The sequence below is a fragment of the Macaca nemestrina genome, chromosome 9 (genome assembly GCF_043159975.1).
Source record: "Macaca nemestrina isolate mMacNem1 chromosome 9, mMacNem.hap1, whole genome shotgun sequence".
Lineage (NCBI taxonomy): Eukaryota > Metazoa > Chordata > Mammalia > Primates > Cercopithecidae > Macaca > Macaca nemestrina.
This window is the reverse complement of record NC_092133.1, coordinates 71,762,324-71,769,784: the sequence shown is the minus strand read 5'-3', so window position 1 is coordinate 71,769,784 and position 7,461 is coordinate 71,762,324. Positions and strand designations below refer to the sequence as shown.

General features: G+C 48.8%; 1 pseudogene; it reads left to right on the top strand.

The window, feature by feature from the left end:
* The first annotated feature begins 5,370 nt into the window (after nt 1–5,370).
* Nucleotides 5,371–6,603, top strand: LOC139356069 (sperm surface protein Sp17-like; annotated as a pseudogene).
* Nucleotides 6,604–7,461: the final 858 nt, after the last annotated feature.

The window sequence follows — 7,461 nt, the reverse complement described above, 5'->3', positions numbered from 1 at the left end:
ATGCTCAATGTGGGAAACTTAATTTCAAGTAGTTCATGGGCCTGCAGATTTTAAATCCTTGACCTTGAAGGAAATCCAATTTTAAAGATAAAAAAGCAAGGCCTTTGGACATGCCCTGAGGGCCTCTGGGTTTTCCTTTCTAAATTATTCTGACCAATGGGACATTCCAACTACTCTGTGTGATCAACTGTAATAAATAACATTTCTGTCAACTCACCACAGCCCAGTGTACACTTGTGCAACCTCACTGGAACTCTACGAAGGAGGCACTACCATTAGCCCCACTTTATGGATGGGGAAACTGAGGCACAGAGAGGCAAAGTGACTTGCCCAAAACCACACAACCAAGAAGTAGCAGAGCAGGGATTTGTTATAGGTATTAGGCTCCAGGGTCTATTATTCTTGTGCCTTTCACTGTTTGCTACACTGCATAGTGACCTTTACTTCTCCGTACACTGAAGTCACAGATATCTGCCTTTCTCCCCAAATGCAGGTGTCAGACCCCACCCAGTGGTGTGCTGGAATCAGCTCCTACTGGCTCCCAACAGCTATCTGTGCACATTTTTCCCAACTCATCACTCAGTGATGTTTATGTTAGTAGCTTGAAATCAGCCATAGTAGGAGTATTTACACCACAGCAATGGGCAAGTGCTATAAATGAAAGTTTTCCCAACACCAAAGAACTGTTTGTTCACCATTTACCAGTTCACCACTGGCCCTACCTGTTCTAGTACAAATGACTGCAACCTGCAGATCCAGCTGTCCAGGCCCCGAATCATGGCCCCTCCCTGCCAGTGAGGAGGACTTGGACACGGTCTGCTGTCCCCAGGATTAGCGTGTGGTATATTGAGGGTGAGTGTAATCTTTCTCTCTGACGCCACTGTATGTGGGCCACTTCCAACTGCCCTCAGTACCTCTCCTCTGCTGGAAACCAAGCCTGCTCATGTGGGGTCCTGGACCCCTTCTCCCACATAGATCCAGATCCTTTTCACCAGAGGAAACTGAGAACTGTGGGATGATTCTGGCAGCCCATCTGATGCAGAGAGCCCTTGACTGCCTGGAAGCCCCTGAAGTCTGCCATATCTTACCCCTGACATTGTACCCTTGGCTATAGGCACCTGCCAGTAGATCTGGTTTAACCCAGCCACTTTGGGGTTAGCAAACAGCCAGCCCCTCACCCTCACCCCATTGGACACCAGCCCTGCTCCCTCTCCTCCACCTTCTGGGGGCACCCAGCAAAACCCAGCTCTAACTCAACTCAGTTGTGACAAGGCACATCCTCTGACCCTTGTCCATAGGGAAACCTCCATCTGACAGCAAGGATTCCAGTGGACCAGGCCTAGTGTGAAACATGCCCTGATCCACTCTTACCAGACAGAGTATCAGGAAAGAAATTGGAATTATGATTATTGATACCATTTAGTGAGCACTTTATTTGTGCCAAATACTATATGTAGTGCTTTCTCTATATTATCTTTTTATGTCCTCACAAGACCTCTAGGAGATAAGTAGCTATAGTAAACTCATGTTACAAAAGAGAAAACTGAGTCTCAGAGAGGTTAAGCAATATGCCTGAAGTCCCACAGCTAAAAAGTGGTGGGGCTGAAATTCAAAGCTGGGTCTGTCTCATTCTAAAGTCCTTGCCAATAAAACCTGTGCACTTCCACTCACAGCGTCTGCACTCAGAGCAAACAGAATGTTCACAGCTGCTCCTTCCCCAGGCCCCAGGGAAGTGTGAGGAGGGCAGCACCCCTCAGTTACTCCGGGATTCTCTGAGGAAGCCCTCAAGGCCAGAGGGAAGACAACCCTGATCACCTGCGGCAAGAACAGTGCCCAGACAGCGTTGTGAGCCTCCAGCCATGGAAAGTGAGTATTCACTGGCAAGCACATATTGAGCACCTACTGCATACACAGCATTATCTTAGGCGTGGAGGCAATGGGAAGATGACCGGGGCATGGTCTCTGCCCTCAAATAACTTACTGTCCAGTCTAGTGGGTCATAGAGACAATTGTTGCCTTAAGGCGGGCTGTGATGAGGGATATAATCAGTGGAGGCCCAGGATGAACTCCAATAGGAACACGTGAAAGTCATCAGGGAGGAGACAGCACTTGATCTGGGCTTGGATGATGAGTAGGCATTTGATGGCTAGAAAACGGCAGATTTGGGGATCCAGGAGGAAGGACCAGCAGGATCAAAGGGATGGAAGCAGGAAAGATGGTGTCTTGTTCTTCAATAAGCAATAGGGAGCCATTGGAGGTCTTTGAGCAGAGGAAGAACATTATGGGATGGAACAATGAGAGACTGGATATAAAGAAACCAATGTGGAGGTCTTGTAGTTAAGAAGGAGAAAGTGAGAGCTGGAAGCAAGGGAGAAGCTGCAGGACAGGCACAGCAAGGAGGGGGCAGGGAGAAGGTAGAATGAATGGACTGTACCTGGTGAATGGCTGAACTAGAATGGACAGCAGGAGGGCAAAGAAGATCCTGAGGTCTTTAGACTCAGGTATTGGGCTACGCAATGGTAAAACAAATACAGGGACTTAAATCAGAAAGAAGTTTCTCTCTCAGGTAATGGTCTCCGTGGCTACTTTGCTTCATGATGTCATTCAGGGGCCCAGGTTCTTTCCATCTTGGAGCTCCTTTGTCTCCTAGGATATTGTGCTCATTCTTGTGATCAAATCTGGGTATATTCCAGTCACAGAAGGGTAGAGGGAGGAAGAAGTGCACAGTGTCCTTTCAAACAGGTGAGAAAGAAGTTGCTTATAGTCACATGGCTACACCCAGCTTCAAGAGAGGCTGTAAAATGTAGTTCTGGCTTCATCTCCAGTCTCTCATTTTTCCATGTATCAGGGGAAATGGGGGAATGGATGGAGTAGAACCCATGCCTGGGTACTCGGAAGAAATTCTAGAGGGAGAGCAGGCTTTGGTAGGGAGGTAGAGTTTTATATGGCTTGAGTTTCTGATGCCTGCATTGGGTCAGGGCTGGAGCTGTAAATTTGTGAATTGTATAAAGAGAAGAGAAAGCTGAAACCTGGGTGAGTGATGTGTACCCAAGGAGAAAAAAACAGAAGAAGAAAGCTAGAGTAAGGGTGGAGGCTGAAACTCATGAGGAAGGCTTATGAAGAGCAGTCATTCTGCCAGTTGTATTTTCCAATCGTTGGTGCCACCAATATATCCCATCTACTCTTCTCACACTATGGAGCTGACACTCCTTCCTCGACAGATGGGGTCTATGTTCCCTCCCCATGAATCTGGGAAGGTGGGCAGGCCTGTGGTTGGAGTGGAAGTGATGCTATGGGACTTGCAAGGCTAAATTGTAACCAGTGAAACAGCTTCCTCTGGACATGTGCACCCCTGGGACCCAGTCATCATGCTGTGAGGAAGCCGTGCAGCCACAGGACAGGCCGCATGGGAGTGTTCTGGCCAACAGCCCCAGCTGAAGCCCCAGCCAACAGCAGTGTCAACTGCCAGCCACGTGAGTGAACGAGGCTCAGACAACTCCTGGCCCAGCCTTTGGGCTGCCCAGCTGACCAAAATGGAGTGGAGCAAGATGAGCCCTCCCCACTAAGCCTCACCTAAATTGCCAATTTGTGAATAAAATAAAAGTTGGACTTGTTTTTAAGCCCCTTGATTTGAGACTCTTTTTCTTGTAGCAGTAGATAACTGAGACAGGCCAGAATCCCTTTTCCCATCCCAAGAGAATGATCCCAGCCATACAGAAGAGGGGTGACCTGGGTGACCGTCCTGTGTGTCTCCTGATTGGACTTTCTCCAGCCATAGCAAGTCCCTCTATCCATGTTTCTGGTTCTCAGCTCACTGCCTTGCTGGTCTCTGGATCCCTAAGATGGCCACCTCTTTATCCCTCCCCTAGGCTCTGCCTTTGGCTTGGCCCCATAGGGAACCCCCTCAAAAGGACATTCCCAGCTCCCCATCCCTCATCTATCTCCATCTCGAGAGGGGTGGTCTGGCAGAGAACTGGGAGGATAGCATGGGGTCTTAGCACCAAGGACAGAAAGGTGTCCGAGCTCCCTTTGAGTATCTGTGTGAGGAAGAACATCAGACTTGGAGAGGCAGAGGGATGAAGGTTAGCGAGGAAGACTCAGATCAACTGGCAGGCCCAGGGGGCTGAGGACAGGGAGGTGGCCAGAGGTCTCGTGTCCTGTAGGGACATTGCCAGTCCTGTAGGGACACGAGACCTCAGAGGAAAACTGGCTCAAGAGGGAATGTGGCCCCAGTGTGGGGACTCAGGGTTCCTCAAACTCAGCATGCCCCCAACCAGGTGGGGGCTTTGGGGAGGTGTGCAGGGCTCCATTGCCAGTGCATCATTTGGGTGCTGGGCTGCAGGGCTGTGTCCCTACTAGGGGCCTGGCTGGGTAGCTACCCAGCTAGGGGCCAGGAGTGAAGATGTGGCACTTGTCTTGATGTAAGAGTGCTACTTGACCTATCTCTGAATGTGGCATGGGGCTATCTGTGGGGGCCTGGCTGTGATGGGAGACAAACTTACTTTTGGACAAGCCCAAGTGACACTATATGTGTATATGAGTGTGTGCTTCTGCCTGTGTGAGTCCATATGGAAAAGTGTGTATGAGTGTGTGTGTTGGTGTTTGTGAATTTGTATGCGATCATATATGTGAGTTCGTGGGTTTATGTGTGTTGTGTGAGTCTGTGTGTGCATGTGTGAGATTATCAGTGTGTGTATGTGCATGTGTGTGTGTGTCTATCTGCACCATCACCAGGAGGGAGGGAGAAAGAGGGGCTGGAATCCAGGGCCCTCAATGTCCTCAGACAGGATCACCCACCACACAGAGCAGACCGTGTCCCCTGCCCCACATCTCCCAGGACCTGAGCTGAGGTCTGCCTTGGGAGCAAGCCCCACAGGCCTTACAGTCCCCACAGGAACCAGACTGGTCCTAAACTTCCATCACAGCTCCAGAGCACCTCCTTCTGGAGGCTTTGAGGTCTCCTAATCACCTTTGAAGAACCGACTGATGACTACACACCCTGAGAGTTCAGCACAAGGACTAGTGCCTGCCAGGGCAAGGGTCTGGCCATTGATCAAATAGCTGGCATGCTGATTGACCAATAGATTAATTAAACAGCCAACAGATTGCCAGACCAATGACTGATGGACACAGACTGGCAGCCCCCCGATAGAGGACAGGGTTTGTACCTGGTGTCTCTTTATCCCCACTAACTTAGCACAGGGCTGGCTCATTCATGTTCAGTGAATGGCTGATCAATGAACAGATAGCAAATGAAATGGCGGAGTGAGAAGTATCTGAGCACCTGGCCAAGGGCCCAGGGATGTGAGTCGTTAGTTGATTTAACTACCGAAGAGCTGATTGAGTGACTAAGTGACCAGGAGACTGAGCGGCTGAGTCACAAAACGACTCTGAGATTGCCTGGGTGAGAGTATGACTGGGCGGCCCACAGAGCTCAGGAAATGCTGGGGTCTGAGGGGCAGAGATTGCAGTCACCAATACATGCTCAGGTGGGATGACCTCTGCCCTGGGAGACCCTGGAGGTCTGAAAACTCCAGAAAAGAAAGCAGAAGTTGGGGAAAGCTCAGGCAAGAGGAGCTGGAACCTTAGAGGAAGAGGATTGGACCTGTGGCAGACATCAGGAGGAATGGGGGCTGAGGAGCACCCTAGAATAGAGCTTGCTGCTCAGAGAGTTCTGGTTTTACCCCAGCCCTAAATGGATGGGTGCTCTGTCGAGAGGTTGCAAGGTGTGTGCTGGGATGGGGAAGAATCCATTCGAGAAAAATCATGAGGACTCATGTGTAAAAGCCCAACCTTCTCCCAGGTTACATGCTGAGGACCATGGGCCCTTGGGACTTCCAACGCAGTGTCATGACATCAAGAGCAAGTCAAGAGCTGCAGCCACAGCTGAACCTTCAACCAGAGAATCCAGAACAGTGTGTTGGGAAGCCTAGGGGAAAAAAGGCAGATATCAGTAAAGAAGGATGCAGGCTGAACAGTGCTGGTCCTGAATTGCCCTGGAAGAGAGAGATCATGCATCCCTAGAACATGAGGTCAGAGGAGGAAGTAAACTGGACCAGTGGCACCAGCTCTCAGAGAAAGAAGAGGCTCCATAGGCAGTTCTTACCAAGAGGATGTCGATTCCATTCTCCAACACCCACTACTGAATTCTGCAAGGATTTGGGAGTCTTCTTGAAGGGCTGACACACGAGATTCTGAGAGAGCAGCTGGATAATATACAGCTTTTGCAGCAGCATATTTTGAGAGCTTTCTAGAGAAAAGAGAGAAAACCACTTTTGATCCAGCAGAATGGGGGACTCAGGTAGAAGACCGCTTCTAGAACAGCCATGCATTCGAGGAGCAAGAACCACCTGAAAAATGTGATCCTAAACAAGAAAACTCCCCGATATCTGGGAAGGAGGAAGAGACACCAGTCACCATCTTAGACTCTTCTGAGGAAGATAAGGAAAAAGAAGAGGTTGCTGCTGTCAAAATCCAAGCTGCCTTCTGGGGACACATAGCCAGAGAGGAGGTAAGGAGAATGGAAACAGATAGTCTCCAACTTGAGGAAACAAGACAACAAGTGAGGACACTGGTTTCACCTCCAGGAAACATGAAAAATAATCCAAATCCATCAGCCTTGTTGTTGTTTTCATTTTTTCCTTAGTAAGGAAGATTTGATGTTGTGAAATAACATTTGTTGCTGTTGTGAAAATCTGTCATGAGCATTTGTTTAATTAAACATACCATTGAAACATGAAGAAAAAAAAAAGTATGACTCCCTCATACTTCAAGGGAGTATTTGACTACCATCATTTTGGCTCATGGCTGAACTGAATTACGGGTTTGTTTATTAGAATTGGGTTCTGTAGGCTGGGTGCGGTGGCTCACGCCTATAACCTCAGCACTTTGGGAGGCCAAGGCAAATGGATCACTTGAGGTCAAGAGTTCGAGACTAGCCTGGTCGACATGGTAAAACCCTGTCTCTACCAAAAAAAAAAAAACAATTAGTTGAGCATGGTGGCTCATGCATGTAGTCTCAGCTACTCGGTACTCGGGAGGCTTAGATGAGAGAATCACTTGAACCCAGGAAGCGGAGGTTGCAGTAAGCAGAGATCATGCCACTGCACTCTAGCCTGGGCCACCAAGGGAGACTCTGTCTCAAAAAAAAAAAAAAAAAAGAGAGAAGAAGAAGAAGAATTAGGTTCTGTGGCAAGTGACAGAAAATGAAAATAACTCTCTTTATCCATTTGTCCCCCGACTGCACACACACACATACACACAATTGAAATCTGGAGGCAGACAGCCCAGGATTGGCATGGCAAATTCATAAAGTTATCAGAGACTCAAAGTTCTTCTATTTTGTTGCTCAACTATCCTCTTCACATGGTCCATACTGGTTGCATGAGTGCCAGCTATCACACCTGCCTCTCAGCCAACAGGAATAAGAAGAGAAAAGTGTACCCCTTCCCTTTAAGAACA